Source organism: Rana temporaria, chromosome 4 (genome assembly GCF_905171775.1).
Source record: "Rana temporaria chromosome 4, aRanTem1.1, whole genome shotgun sequence".
Classification (NCBI taxonomy): domain Eukaryota; kingdom Metazoa; phylum Chordata; class Amphibia; order Anura; family Ranidae; genus Rana; species Rana temporaria.
The window spans coordinates 461,169,920-461,187,054 of NC_053492.1; positions in this window are offsets into that span (position 1 = coordinate 461,169,920).

Below are 17,135 nucleotides of genomic sequence, written 5' to 3' on the forward strand. Positions count from 1 at the left end.
AAACCAATCGTTAAACGCTTATTGCGATTTTTTTTACCAAAAATATGTAGAAGAATACGTATCGGCCTAAACTGAGGAAAAAAATTTTTTTTATATCTTTTTGGGGAATATTTTATTATAGCAAAAAGTTAAAAATATTGAATTTTTATCAAAATTGTCGCTCTATTTTTGTTTATAGCGCAAAAAATAAAAACCGCAGAGGTGATCGAATACCACCAAAAGAAAGCTCTATTTGTGGGAAAAAAAGGACGCCAATTTTGTTTGGAAGCCACGTCGCACGACCGCGCAATTGTCAGTTAAAGCAACGCAGTTCCGAATCGCAAAAACTGGGCAGGTCCTTTACCTGCATATTGGTCCGGGTCTTAAGTGGTTAATATGCTTTGGATTATGAGAATTCTTCATGAACAGATTTCACACACAGATCCCGGGTCTCGCTGTGTCACGAGCGATCGCGGATGCCCGGCAGTCATTGCGCGCCCCTAGTGGGCACAGGGCGAATCGACGTAACATAACGTTGTTTAGCTCAGCCGAGCTATGCTGCCGCAGTAAAACTGCGACAGCTGGTCGGGAAGTGGTTAAAGTAGCCCAGTGCCGAATAGCAAAAACATTCCTTTTCATGATAGGAGGGTAAAACCTTCCAGAGCTAAAGGAACCCCAGGGTTTGGGAGAGCCCTGCAGGTCTGGGACGAGGGGTGGGCAGGAGGGAGAGCTGCCCTGGGCACTGTGGTATCAGTGGTACTGTGAGGTGGCAGCAAATATTTTTTGGGGGGGGGGATATTTCTGTTGGAAGTGGGAATTTGTGGGGGTGGTAGGGGGTAAGTATAGTTCTAAATTTAGGCTGCATTCACACCTAATCGCGGCGTTTTGTCCCGCGAATTGCGGCGACAAATTGCAGCGTTTTGTACCGCGATTTGCGGCGACAAAACGCCGCGATTTTAACCCCCAGGTCCACATCTCCTATGCCGAACCCTCCAGCGTATCGAGCGTCGGGCGTAAATACGCCTAGGTGTGAATGGAGCCTTAGGGTGGCGGTTAAGAGTGGTGATTTAGGGGGATATTTGTTGGGAAGGGGGGTGGGGGAAGAAGATTTGTGCTAGGAGGGGGGATTGAGGGAGTATTTGTGGCTGGGAGGGGGGATTTGGAGTGTGGGGGGGGGGAATGTGTACTAGGAGGGGAAGCTTTAGGGGCAGAGGATTTGTTCTGGGGGGTGATTTTTTGGGGATGGGGAGGGGCATTTGAGCTTTGGGGTTGGGGGGGGGGAGATTTGTGCTGGCAGGGGGGATTTCAGCAGGGGGGCGGATTTGTACTGGGAGGAGGAGGAATGTATGCCTAGGGAGTAAGCATGAAGATTATAGCTCAGTTGTTTTTTTTTTGGGGGGGGGCACATATAGCTAGATTCAGGTAGGGCGACGTAACTTTGTGCGGGCGTAGCGTATGTTATTTACGCTACGCCGCCGCAATTTAGAGAGGCAAGTGCAGTATTCACAAAGCACTTGCTCCGTAAGTTGCGGCGGCGTAGCGTAAATTGGCCGGCGTAAGCCCGCCTAATTCAAATGTGGAAGAGGTGGGCGTGTTTTATGGAAATTAATCGTGACCCCACGTAAATGACGTTTCGAACGAACGGCGCATGCGCCGTCCATGGACGTATCCCAGTGCGCATGCTCCAAATCACGTCGCAAATAGTCAATGCTTTCGACGTGAACGGAACCTACGCCCAGCCCTATTCTGAATCGACTTACGCAAACTACACAAACGGCGTGAAATTTGACGGCAGTCCATACTTAACATTGGCTGCGCCATCTTTTTGGTGGTTTATCTTTACGCCTGAAAATGCCTTAGGCCCCGTACACACGAGAGGATCTATCCGCTGGAATTGATCTGCGGATCAGTTCCAGCGGATAGATCCGCTGGTGTGTACGATCCAGCGGATATTTTCCGCTGATTTTTTTCGGGCCGACCGATCTCCAGCGGATAAAAAATTTCTTAGCATGCTAAGAAATCTATCCGCTGGAATCGGCTCCAGCAGATCGATCCGGTGGTCTGTACAGACTCACCGGATCGATCCGTCCGATTCCCTCCCTCGCATGCGTCGTAATGATTCGACGCATGCGTGGATATCCTTATATGACAGCGTCGCGCACGTCGCGCGTCATCATCGTGGCGACGGCGCGACACGTCACCGCGGACGGAATTCCGCGGGGATTTTGATCTCCTGGTTAGTACAACCAGGAGATCAAAATCCGCCAGAGGATTTATCCGCGGATACGGTCCGGAGGACCGTTTCCGCGGATAAATCCTCTCGTCTGTACCCGGCATTACGTAAACGGCGTATCTTACATGAGACGGGCGAGCGTACGTTCGTGAATAGGCGTATCTATGTCATTTACATATTCTCGGCTTAAATCGGCGTACACGCCCCTAGCGGCCAGTGTAAATATGCAACTTGGATACGACCGCGTAGAAAACTTACGCCGGTCGTATCTTAGCAACATTTAAGCGTATCTCAATTTGAGCATACGCTTAAAGATACGGCGGCGCGGATTTGGACTTACGACGGCGTATCTACTGATACGCCCGTCGTAAGTCTTTCTGAATCTAGCCCATAATGCTCATACATCTTGGTGGGAGGGGGGCACAGTTTGGCATGGTCACCCTAGTTCTAAGTGACCTGGTCCCAACACCGGAGCCCTGGTTTGATTAAGGCTGGTTTGATTATTTTATATTTGCATTAAGTTATACTGGCCAATTTTTTTATTCTTATTTTGCTTTTTCTTTTGATGCCCCCCGGTGCATGAAAGCCCCCCTTTGTGGAATAAACACTCTCCAGCACTTTAAATGTATAAGGTTATCTTATGTGCACTGTACACGGCTGTGCCAGGAGATGCACGAACACCGATATCATTGAAAGCCTTCTCCTTTAATGGCCTGCCAGAGAGAATAACCTTTTCCCGGGGAGGAGAGAATAAAATACATAAAAAGACTAAAATATGTTCCCACAAATGTCAGCGCTGCGTTGGGCCGGCCAATCAAAAAGCTGGATCACCTATCAACTTCTCCTGTTTGGCATCCAGCCCTGCGAATTTTACATGGTAATCAGAAAACCGAGAAGGTGAGCCAAGAGATAACTAATAGAAAAAACCACACACAGATATCTAGTAAAAATACATAACAAGAATACTCGCCGAAAAAAAATCACAAATACTATAGACCAGGGGTCAGCACACGTGACACGGCAAGCACACAAAGCCTACATAATTCTCATGAAAATTATACGTTTGTTAAATATTATGGGCCGGATTCACGTATGTGGGCGCATCTTTGTGCGGGCGTAGCGTATCCTATTTTTGCTACGCCGCCGCAACTTAGACAGGCAAGTGCAGTATTCGCAAAGCACTTGGGGCCAGATTCACATATATCTGCGGTGGCGTAACGTATCGTCTTTACAGTTTTCAGCGCAAGTGCCTGATTCACCAAGCATTTGCGTGTAAACTTACGGCGGTGTAACGTAAAGACGTCCGGCGCAAGCCCGCCTAATTCAAATGGGGCGTGTACCATTTAAATTAGGCGCTTTCCCGCGCCGAACGTTCTGCGCATGCTCCGTGTGAAAATTTCCCGATGTGATTTGCGTGAAATTACGGCGCCCCAACGTATTTTTTGAACGGCGACGTGCGTTACGTCGTTTCGTATTCCCGGACGTCTTACGCAAAAAAAAAAAATTTGAAATTCGACGCGGGAACGACGGCCATACTTTAACATGGCTGTTCTAAATATAAGCCATGAAAAAGCAGGCCTAAGTTTGCGATGGGAAAAACCGACTAGCGTCGACGTAAGAGAATGCGACGAACGCGCGTACCTTCGTGGATCGCCGTAATCAGCTATTTGGCATACCCGACGCTGGAAAACGACGCGAACTCCACCCAGCGGCCGCTGGAAAATTACACCTAGGATCCGAAGGCGTACGAAGCCGTACGCCTGTCGGATCTTAGCCAAAAGCCGTCGTATCTTTTTTGTGAATTACAAATAAAGATACGACGCGGCAAATTTGAAAATACGCTGGTGTATCAGTAGATACTCCGGCGTATTTCCTCTGTAAATCTGTTCCTTGCTCCGTAAGTTGCGGAGGCATAGCGTAAATTGGCCGGCGTAAGCCCGCCTAATTCAAAGTAGGCTGGTAGTGGGCGTGTTGTATGGAAATGAATCGTAACCCCACGTAAATGACGCGCCTAACGAACGGCGCATGCGCGCGCATGCTCAGTATCACGTCGAATTTTCTCCCTAAGTTACGTCGGCTCAATGCTTTGTCGAAATGAACGTAACCTACGCCCAGCCCCATTCACGTACGACTTACGCAAACGATGTAAAATACGACGCTGTTCCGACGTTTCCCACGTCCATACCTTAACATGACTTACCCCTGCTTTATGAGGGGTAAAGTTACGCCGGTCGTACGCCTTCCGCAAACAGCGTATAGTAATACGCCGGGCACAAGTACGTTCGTTAATCGGCGTATCTAGGTCATTTGCATATTTATAATGGGAACGCCGAATGCGTCCATCGTAACTATGCGCCCACAATACGCCGGCGTAGGCAAGTTACGTCGGACGGCTGAAGCCATGTTTTTGGGCGTATCTCGCTTTGTGAATCGGCGTAAAGATGCGACGGCGCACATTTGAAATTACGGCGGCGTATCTGGAGATACGCCGACGTATATTCTTTCTTAATCTGGCCCTATGAGTCTAATGAGTTTTCCAGATACATTTTTATGAGGAATGGGCAGCTTTACCATCTGAGAAGATAAAGAGCCTCATCCACAAATACCACAAAAGACTTAGTTGATGTTAAAGAGGGCAATACACGGTATTAACCACTTGCCGACCTCCTCATGTAGATATACGTCGGCAGAATGGCACGGACAGGCACATCAACGTACCTGTACGTGCTCTGCTTGACGTGGGTGGGGGGTCCGATCGGGACCCCCCCCCCGCTACATGCGGCGGTCGGTAAGCCTCGGGGAGCGATCCGGGACGACGGCGCGGCTATTCGTTTATAGCCGCTCCGTCGCGATCGCTCCCCGGAGCTGAAGAACGGGGAGAGCCGTATGTAAACACAGCTTCCCCGTGCTTCACTATGGCGGCGCATCGATCGAGTGATCCCTTTTATAGGGAAGACTCGATCGATGAAGTCAGTCCTACAGCCACACCCCCCTACAGTAGTAAACACACACTAAGTGAACACTAAATGTTACAGCGCCCCCTGTGTTTAACTCCCAAACTGCAACTGCCATTTTCACAATAAAGAATGCAATTTAAATGCATTTTTTGCTGTGAAAATGACAATGGTCCCAAAAATGTGTCAAAATTGTCCGAAGTGTCCTCCATAATGTCGCAGTCACGAAAAAAATCGCTGATCGCCGCCATTAGTAGTAAAAAAAATATAAAAAAAATAAAAATGCAATAAAACTATCCCCTATTTTGTAAACACTATAAATTTTGCGCAAACCAACCGATAAATGATTATTGCGATTTTTTTACCAAAAATAGGTAGAAGAATACGTATCGGCCTAAACTGAGGAAAAATAAAATTTATATATGTTTTTGGGGGATATTTATTACAGCAAAAAGTAAAAAATATTGAATTTTTTTCAAAATTGTCGCTCTATTTTTGTTTATAGCGCAAAAAATAAAAACCGCAGAGGTCATCAAATACCACCAAAAGAAAGCTCTATTTGTGGGGAAAAAAGGACGCCAATTTTGTTTGGGAGCCACGACGCACGACCGCGCAATTGTCTGTTAAAGCGACGCAGTCCCGAACTGTAAAAACCCCTTCGGTCTTTAGGCAGCATATTGGTCCGGGGCTTAAGTGGTTAAGAACTGGGGTATGTAAACTTTTGATCAGGGTCATTTGGGTAGTTTCTGTTGTCATGATTTAAAAAGAGTAAAGACAGTTGATTGATAATAAATGGCTTCAGCCAAACACTAACCACGAGTGAAAGAATTTTTTTTGTGTTATCATTCATATTCTCTGAAAATTGGCCAAGAAATCATAAATTCTGCCAGGGTATGTAAACTTGTGAGCACAACTGTGTATGTATATATATATATTTATATATTTTTTTCTACATGGCCTTTATATTTTTAATATATATATATATATATATATACATACAATAGGCCAGATCCACGTAGCGTGGCGCATGTGTTGCGTCCGGCGTAGCGAATCTCTGATACACTACGCCGCCGTAACTTACAGCGCATTTTCCTTATCCTGAAAGAATTTGCGCCGTAAGTTACGGCGGCGTAGTGTAACTTTGGCGGCGTAAGGGCGCGCAATTCAAATGGATGTGATGGGGGCGTGTTTTATGTTAATACATCTTGACCCGATGTAAATGACGTTTTTTTTTAACCGCGCATGCGCCATCCGTGGGGGTATCCCAGTGCGCATGCTCGAAATTAACCCGCAACAAGCCAATGCTTACGACGTGAACGTCATTCTACGCAAAGCCCTATTCGCGAAGGACTTACGCAAACAACGTAAAATTTTCAAAATTCGACGCGGGAACGACGTCCATACTTAACATAGGATACGCCTCATATAGCAGGGGTAACTATACGCCAAAAAAAGCCTTACGGAAACTACGTAAAAAAATGCGCCGGCCGGACGTACGTTCATGGATCGCCGTATCTAGCTAATTTGCATACTCGATGCGGAAATCGACGGAAACGCCACCTAGCGGCCAGTGTAAATATGCACCTTAGATCCGACGGCGTACTAAGACGTACGCCAGTCGAATCTAGCATAAAATGCATTAAGGTGAAAAAACTTTTACCTGTACAACCCCTATAAGACTTTAGTAGCCAAAGGGTTAAAAAACACTTACTAGAAGTACCACTTCCATCAGCTCTTTCCCCACAGTTACAAACTTTTGTACCACCTGCCCCACCCTATTAGAGTGTAAGCTCTTCTGAGCAGGGCCCTCTTAATCCTCTTGTATTTTATTGTATTACAACTGTATTGTCTCCTTTTTATATTGTAAAGCGTTGCATAAACTGATGGCGCTATATAAATCCTGTGTAATAATAATAATAATAATAATAATAATAGAGGTAGAAGTTAAAAACTCATCATATGCGTAAAGCAGTCCAGCAGTGGGGGTAGGTGTTGTTAATCCCCGGCTCTCCAGCAGAGGGAAATCGCGTGACAGGAGACCAGTGGAGAGATAGCCGTGTTGTAGTAAACCAGCATGGAACGCTGGACTCGTGGATGACCTCACTGGAAATGTGCCTGGAACCAGCATGGAACGCATGGGCAGGACGTGACGTCCATTGGGCGGGACACGCTTCAGAGCATTTGATAGGCTCCTTCTTCATGCCTTCCAATGAAGCCAACAATGGGGCGCTAGTCCTCCCACTAAAAATGAGGCATTGTTTATTACCACTGATGTTGGGACCTACTCCCGATGGCCACAGTCTGGCCCCTATTAAGTCTAAATGAGAGAAAACTAGCTCTTTGTTTAGAAAATTTGGAGATTCCTGGTGGGAGCCCACCCCTCCTTAAAGGTATAGGGATGCATTGGACACCCAGAAATAACACGTTGGCAGCGAAGGTATCCAATACGTTGGGACTTGTTTGTACTGTTGGTGAATTGGTGAGGGGACAAACTGGATACCTTCGCTGCCATTGTGTTATTTCCAGTGCATCCCTATACCTTTATAAAGGAGTGGGCTCTGCCCAGGCATACCTGCCCTTAATCTATCCATTAGTATACATGTGCTCCAGCTTTGGAGACTCTCAAAATGTAGAGTTAGGACTGCAGTACACTAGGGTGCCGTGAAGTGTCTCTGTGACTTACGCATATATTTACAACATGAACTGTTAGACTGGGTTAACTAGGTTTGTTGCAGGCTGGCTGGTAGGTGAGCTGGGAATTTTTGTTTGTTGTTTTTTGACACTCATGAGAGGGAGCAAACCTATGGACTGTGAGGTTTTCCTGGGACAGGAGCTCCCTTCCAGAGACTGTACCTGTGTGAAAGTGAGGTTCGGTAGCGGGCCTTCAGCTACATGCAACTGGGCAGAATCAATGACCACAGACTTGATGATCTCGATCTCAAGCAAAAACAGCCACAGGCCTATCACCTGTCTACAAACATATTGTTTTTTATAAATTGAATAAAGTTCTCCTTTTTGTTACATGTAGTACCTCGTCCCATCTCCCTAGGTGCACTGTAACGCTAAATACAATATCGGACAGGTTCTTCTCCCCCCCCCCCCTTGGTGCATGGATGCTCAACACTTCAACTAACAAGGAGACAGATGCTTTGCTTTGTTCCCTGACTTCCAGTACTTACCTAAGGCAAGCACCGGCAAGAGCAATGTAGAGGGAGGTCCCGTGGGTCACCCTGTTGTCCCTGCGTTCTTCTTGCCCATGATTGTCTCTGGCAAGTGCTGGGAACCGGAGACAGAAGCTTGCTATCAAGGCAGCCTCCCCCTTGCTAGTAGGGATGAGCTCAGGCATTTTTGGACCCTAATGTGAACCCACCTGAGAAAACTTGCCAGTAAGTTGTCACCTGTACTAGACCAATTATTTGCAGGAATAAGCATTGCACGTATACAGCGACAGCAAGGTGGGATATACCTTAGCTTCTTATGATTGGCCCAATACAGTAAAAGCTATCTGGGGGGGTTGCTCAGTTGGGTTCAGATTAGGATCCAAACATGGACGACGTAATTCTCTTACAAAACGCGCAGGGAGAAGCGACGTGCCTACGTCACCTCGTGTTACAGTTCGTATACCCAGAAGGACGGGTTTGTCTCGGCCGGCACACCAGACTTCAGGCCTTATTGATGCTACCATTTGTAAGTGCGATACTTTGTTTTCTTTTTAAATAAATTTGAAGGTTTTACATAAGGGGTCTTCAAACTACGGCCCTCCAGTTGTTTAGAAACTACAATTCCCATCATGCACAGTCATGTCTGTGAATGTCAACGTTTTACAATGCCTCATGGGATGTGTAGTTTCGCAACAGCTGGAGGGCCGTAGTTTGAGGATTCCTGTTTTACACTATGGGAGCTCTTATGTTTTATATGTATCCACCTATCGATCTGAATGGTAATGAGGCGATCTGAGGAGTTGTGAGTGTGCTCGTATGGAATCAAGCTGTGCTTTATACTACACGCTTTCCCTGATCCTCTGTAATGGCGGATCACGGTCATTTCGTGATTTCTTCTAAACTGATGGTGGATTCAGCACGTTTTTCTATCAGCGTTTGGAGAAGCTATTACACACATAGATGGACTTTAATGATTAAGTTCTGCACTGGTGGATGTCACATTGATTTATATACACTGTTTTTTTAGTCATTTTTTTGAACACTTTATATATGTGTTTGTTTTATATGTTTTTCATATGTCTTTTATATGCTTTTTTTTCATGAACTTTAATGATTTATGATTCACACGTTTGTTTAACACTGGTGGATTTTTTTTTTTTTTTTCTAAGTGTATTTTGTGCGTGTACTTGAGAGAGGAGCCGGACTGCAGGAGTTGGGAGTAGGCAGGCCTCCCCCAGAGGCAATCTGCCACCTTTCTCCATGCCCCGGGTGGCAATGGCGGGTGCGTGAGGGGGTCCTCCCACACAGCCCGCCCTACCTGCTCCGCTTTGAAGCCCAACGGGGCAGAGGGAATCCCTATAAGGGAGTGAGAGGATCTAGCCCGCTCAACCAGCCCCGTTAGTCCTTCGCCTCTCTTTTTTAGAGACTGCGTGGTCAAAGTGCGTGCATGTTAACCCAATTTCGAGTGCGTGTAAAGCCCCATACACACGGTCACACTTTTTGCCAACCAACTTCAAAATCTGCAAGTTTTCCAATTTGTCTGACCGTGTGTACGCTCCATCGGACCAACTTTTTCGGGTTTCATCCAACAAAAAGTTGGGTCTGCAAACGGACCAACTTTTCGGCAACAAAAGTCTGATGGTGCCTTGTCTGACTGTGTGTACAGCAAGCCAACCAACATTTGGACAAAGTGCAAATACGCATTCCCAGAACCAATGTTAAAAGCAACAAACAATAGCAGAAGTTAACCAAAGGGTGGTGGTAAAGAGCAGAAAATAGCAAAAAAAACACATGATTTTAGGAAAGTTTTAGAAAAGTTTGCAGAAAAGTCTGACTGTGTGTATGCTATGGGTGTGGCCGGACAAATCAATTAGGAAAAAAATACAAGGGAAATTTTGTTGGATGTCTGACTGTGTGTATGAGCCTTAAAGCGGATCTCCACTCTAAAGTGGAGTCCCGCTGATCGGCACCCTCCCCCCCTCCGGTGTCACATTTGACACCTTTCAGGGGGGAGGGGGGTGCAGATACCTGTCTACAGACAGGTATCTGCACCCACTTCCGGCCCTACGATACGGGCAAAGGACGGGTTTTTTCCTTACCTTCCGTCCGTCCCCCGTTGTATGCTGGGAACACTCGGCTCCCAGCACACAGCGGGAGCCAATCGGCGGGCGCAGCGCGACTCGCGCATGCGCCGTAGGGAACCGGGCAGTGAAGCCGGAGCGCTTCACTTCCTGGTTCCCTCACCGTGGATGGAGGGGGGAGCAGCAGGGTGACGAGCGATCGGCTCGTCATCTGCTGCGATCACCGCTGGACTCCAGGACAGGTAAGTGTCCTTATATTAAAAGTCAGCAGCTGCAGTATTTGTAGCTGCTGGCTTTTAATACATGTTTTTAGTGGCACATCCGCTTTAAGTGTGGTGTTTTTTTTTTATGGGAGGGGGGTGGGTGTACTAAGCACAGGCTTACCTCGCATAGCACACCCACCGGGAGCCGGGCTGAGACCACCAAACTCAATTCACATGTAGCTGAGACCGGGATCCGAACCCCTAGCTGCAGAGGTGAATGGCTTGTCAGCGCAGTGCCAATCGCGTTGAGCCACCGCAGCTCCCTCAATTTATGATTTCACACTTTGATTTATAGGTTAAGTGCGATTTTATTTTATTTTAATTTATCTTACTGTGCTGGTGTTATACAGGAGAATTGCTGCTTCCGACAAAATTTGGGAATATTTTTGTATGTTTTTGTACATTTTGTTTTAAGTTTCATAGCGCAGTTTCTTTCCCTTTTTCCTTAGGATCCAAACATGCCGGAGCTCATCCCTATTTGCTAGCTTCTGTGTCGGGTGGTTCTGCGCCAAGGGGGGGGGGGGCTCCCTGTCCAACATCACAGCGATTGCACCTAGGAAGATGGCACAATGTCATTCATGTACTTTGTTCTCTTGGGAACTCGATAATGTAAAAATTGTGATAATTCTTCTTTAGCGCAGCTTCCAGAGAACCATTTATACTACTATTTGACTTTGGCATATGGCAATAAACAATGCAGCTGTCCAAATCCAGGAGATTAGTCTATGTTGTCGGATTAGTTTGAGCTTGGCTTGCTTCCCTTCGTGTCATCGGCACACCCAATGTCTGAGGTCAAAAACAGCAACCAACACTCCACAAATACTACATATGGAGCCTTTTTATAGAAAGACCGCAGATACTTAGGGCCAGATTCTCGTACAATTGCGGCGGTGCAACGTAACCCGTTTATGTTACACTGCCGCAAGTTTTCAGTGTAAGTGCCTGATCCACAAAGCACTTACCTGTGAACTTGCGGCGGTGTATCGTAAACACATCCGGCGCAAGCTCGCCCAATTAAAATGGGGCGTCTACCATTTAAATTAGGCGCGCTCCCGCGCCAGACGTACTGCGCATGCTCAGTTTAGAAATTCCCGCCGTGCTTTGCGCGATGTGACGTCATTTTTTAGAACGGCGACGTGCGTAGCGTCCATTCGTATTCCCGGACCTCTTACGCCAAAACAAAAAAAATTGAAATTCGACCCGGGAACGACGGCCATACTTTAACATGGCTCGACTAAAGTTAAGCCATGTTAAAGCAGGTGTAACTTTGCGACGGGAAAAATTACTAGCGACGACGTAACGAACGCGAAAACCGTTGTGGATCGTCGTAAATGCTCATTAGCATACCCGACGCAGGAAAACGACGTGAACTCCCCCCAGCGGCGGCCGAAGTATTGCATCCTAAGATCCAACAGTGTAAGTCAATTACACCTGTCGGATCTTAGGGCTATCTATGCGGAACTGATTCTACGAATCAGCCGCATAAATAGGACAAGAGATACGACGGTGTATCAGGAGATACGCCGTCGTATCTGTTCTGTGAATCTGGCCCTTAATGATCATCCACACATCGTTCCACATATACAACAACCTTTAAGCATGTTGAAATGGCTTCACATATAGCTTTTCATTAATTTCACCTTTTCTATAGATTAGCCGTGATGTTCCTACAATAACACACTTCATGTGAGGTATGTACACTCGTAATGTATATATAAATAGGGTCTATTATATCTTTCAAAGGCCTAAAGAGATAAAACCAGACATTAAATAACCTCCCTAGAAGAGTGCTTGATGTTCCATTGATAAGAGTGAATCAAATTTCCTTCATGGAGGCATTAGAATAACAAAGAGGGGGGGATGTGCATATCAGATGGGGAGAGCTTCACTCCGAGATTTTTCTTCTCTGTTGACAACTAATTATTCAGAAACACTATTAGAAATCTGAAAATAAATGTCCTTGAAGATCTGGTTGCTACAACCCAACGCTCGTATTCTTTGTGAAAGACTGGATACAGTGCTTTGCAAAAGTATTCACCCCCTTGCCATTTTTCGTGTTTTGTTGCCTCACAAGTCACAACCTGGAATTAACATGGATTGTTTGAGGATTTCCATCATTTATTTTACAGAACATGCCCACAACTTTAAAGATGTTTTTTTTTTAATTGTGAAGTAAACAACAAATAGGACAAAATACCAGAAAAAGTCAATGTGCATAAGTATCCACCCCCCTAAAGTCAATACTTTGTAGAGCCACCTTTTGCGGCTATCACAGCTCCAAGTTGCTTTGGATAATTCTCTATGAGCTTGCCACACCTTACCACTAGGATTTTTGCCTATTCCTCCTTGCAAAACTGCTCCAGCTCCTTCAATTTGGATGATTTGCGCTTGTGAACAGCACTATTTAAGTCTGACCACAGATTTTCTATTGGATTGAGGTCTGGGCTTTGACTAGGCCATTCAAACACATTTAAAAGTTTTGCCTTAAACCACTCAAGTGTTGCTTTAGCAGTGTATTTGGGGTCATTGTTCTGCTGGAAGGTGAGCCTCCATCCTAGCCTCAAATCACAAACATCGTGGTACAGGTTTTGCTCAAAAATATCCCTGTATTTAGCACCACCCATCTTTCCCTCAACTCTGACCAGTTTCCCTTTTCCGACTGGTGAAAAACATCCCCACAGCATGATGCTGCCACCACCATGTTTCACAGTGGGAATGGTGGTCTTTGGGTGATGTGATGTGCTGGGTTTGCACCAGACAAATTTTTAGTCTCATCAGACCAGAGCACCTTCCTCCATACATTTTGGGAGTCTCCCACATGCCTTTTCGCAAACTCAAAATGGGCCATTTTGTCTTTTACTGAAAGTAATGGCTTTCTTCTGGCCACTCTGCCATAAAGTCCAACTCTATGGAGCGTACGGCTTATTGTCGTCCTATGTACAGATACTCCAGTCTCTGCTGTGGAACACTGCAGCTTCTCCAGGACTTCCTTAGGTCTCTGTGCTGCCTCTCTGATTAATGCCCTCCTTGCCCGATCCGTGGGTTTTGGTGGGGGGCTGTCTCTTGGCAGGTTTGCTGTTGTGCCGACGTACGTTTCGTTGGTTTACGTCTTCAGGGGGCGGTATACTTGCTGGTAGTTAAATCTGTCTGTAGAAAATAATCTGTCAGTTTAGTAAAACAGTAATATCAGAACCGATTCAATCATGCAGTTTGCAGTGTACATTTGCAAAACAATGGAATAAAGGAAAATTCCTGAACTTTGTTTCATTTTCTGGACACTGTGAAATTGTGTGAATGCATCAATGCAGTGCATGTTATCTTGCAGATAATGGATTTGTTGAATGAGTTTAACAAAAATGTAAATATTACAGAATATACAGTCTCATGCTACATAACTAAGCTCCATTTCATGCTGAATAAACTATATTATTAATGTATCTTAAATAGAAAACTATCTTTAGATAGATTTTTACTCCAAAACCATTTTATTAAAATAAATTTTGATTTAAATAAAAAAAATCTGACATCCGCTTCTCTATTCAAACCGATCCTGTTCGCCAAATCCAGACGGTTGGCGGTCCTATTTTCCATCTGTCTGGCAGATGGGATTGGATTGGGATAGGATCCGAAAACCCGAAAATTAGAAAATCTGAAATGATAACTAACTATTAATAACTTATCTGTTACTAACTATTAAGTTATTGGTATTGGAATTTCCCTTCAAATTTGGCTGTTAGTGAACGTAACGGATACGAATTTATCTGAAGTTACGAATGACCCGAAATAACGAATGCCGCATCTAAACAAATGGAACGGAACAAATCAATAATAATCAATAACAATTTATTATTATTATTTTTTAATAATTTGTTCCATTCAATTTGTTTAGATGCGGCATTCGTTATTTCAGATAATTCATAACTTCAGATAAATTCGTATTCGTTACGTTCACTGAAATGTGAAAGAAAATTCCAATACCTAAAATTTAATAGTTATTATTAGTTAGTTAGAAAATCTGAAAATTCAAAAGAATAACTAACTAATAATAACTAACTAATAATTTATAGGTATTTGAATTTGGCTGTTAGTGAACGTACGAATTTATCTGAAGTTACGAATTATTCAAAATATCGAATGCCGCAGCTAAACAAATAGAACGGAACAAATTAATAATAATAAAATTTTTTAAATTATTATTCTTAATTATTATTAATTCGTCCATTCCATTTGTCTAGACGCATTATTTCGGATAATTCGCAACTTTGGATAAATTCGTATTCGTTACGTTCACTAACAGCCAAATTTGAAAAATAAATTCCAATACCTATAATTTAATAGTTAGTTATTATAAGTTAGTTAGTTGCAGTGGGGATCGAAAGTTTGGGCACCCCAGGTAAAAATGTGTATTAATGTACATAACGAAGCCAAGGAAATATGGAAAAATCTCCAAAAGGCATCAAATTACAGATTAGACATTCTTATAATATGTCAAAAAAAGTTAGATTTTATTTCCATCATTTACACTTTCAAAATTACAGAAAACAAAAAAATTACGTCTGCAAAAGTTTGGGCACCCTGCAGAATTTCTTAGCATGCACTGCCATCTTTGCAAAGCTGAGACCTGCCAGTGTCATGGATTGTTCTCAATCATCGTCTGGGAAGACCAGGTGATGTCAATCTCAAAGGTTTTAAATGCCCAGACTCATCTGACCTTGCCCCAACAATCAGCACCATGGGGTCTTCTAAGCAGTGGTCTAGAAAACTGAAAATAGTTGGTGCTCACAAAGCTGGAGAAGGCTATAAGAAGATAGCAAAGCGTTTTCAGATGTCAATATCCTCTGTTCGGAATGTAATTAAGAAATGGCAGTCATCAGGAACAGTGGAAGTCAAAGCAAGATCTGGAAAACCAAGAAAAATATCAGACAGGATTGTGAGAAAGGCAATTCAAAACCCACGTTTGACTGCACAATCCCTCCAGAAATATCTGGCAGACACTGGAGTTGTGGTACACTAATCCACTATAAAGAAATACTTGTACAAATATGGTCTTCATGGAAGAGTCATCAGAAGAAAACCTCTTCTACGTCCTCACCACAAAAATCAGCGTTTGAACTTTGCAAATGAACATATAGACAAGCCTGATGCATTTTGGAAACAAGTTCTGTGGACCGATGAGGTTAAAATTAGGGTTTTTTTTTCAAGTACTCGCCGATACCGAATACCGATACTTTTTTTTAAATGTGTCCTGAAATGCAGCCATGTCCCCCCACAAATGCAGCCATGTCCCCCCACAAATGCAGCCATGTCCCCCCACATATGCAGCCATGTCCCCCACATATGCAGCCATGTCCCCCCACATATGCAGCCATGTCCCCCCACATATGCAGCCATGTGCCCCCACATATGCAGCCATGTCCCCCCTATATGCAGCCATGTCCCCCCTATATCCAGCCATGTCCCCCATAAATCCAGCCATGTCCCCCATATATCCAGCCATGTCCCCTCATACCTAGATGCCGCCGCCACCGCATGGTTAAACAGCGTGCGGGGAACATCACAGCTTTCATTTGAATAGCTGTAGTGTTCCCCGCTGCGCCGCATATAGACACGCCCCCTTGCTCAGGATTGGGCGGATCTGTCCAATCCCGAGCAAGGGGAATTGTCTATACGCTGTGCAGCGGGAAACACTACAGCTATTCAAATGAAAGCTGTGATATTCCCCGCACGCTGTTTAACCATGCGGCGGCGTTGTTGCGGTATGCGACGGCGGTGGGGGGTTGGTGGGGGGGGCGAGTATCGGATGAGGTACTCCCGCAAATACTCGGTATCGGTCCCGATACCGATACTGGTATCGGTATCGGGACAACCCTAGTTAAAATAGAACTTTTTGTCCGGAATGAGCAAAGGTACTGTGATACATTTGCCTATATGTCTCAGTTTACTGCTCCCTGCTAGCCAGGTTATTGATGTGCTAATGTCCCCTCACTATTTCTAAAGGTTAATTGATCTATTGTGTTGTGTGAAGGAGAGCTGGGTTTAAGTGGCTTGTGTTAATTATTCTGATTGCTTCATTGTGGTAATTATCTCTCTATATGCGGGGTCGAGCGGTCTGGTTGATGTATTCAGTACAGCTAGAGCTCAGCGTCATTGATGTCATTGTCTAAAGAAAATGTGTTTCAGCATCGGCCCCGTCGTGTCTACCTATAATCTGTATGGAAGCCCCAGTGTGAGGGGGGCGGAGATTTGTCATTGTAACAGTTTTGGAAATGACATATAAGCTGTGTGTGATAACATTAAAGTCTGTGTTGTTCAAGCAGTAAGCTGGTCTCATGTGTGGCTTTCTGGGCGATTCCAGGGATATCCCTCCTCGTGGAATATTGGGGTGATTTTCGTTATGGGAAGAAGGGAACGTTGACGGGGATATCATACCGATACCGTCACAGGTACGTTTGGAGAAGAAAGGG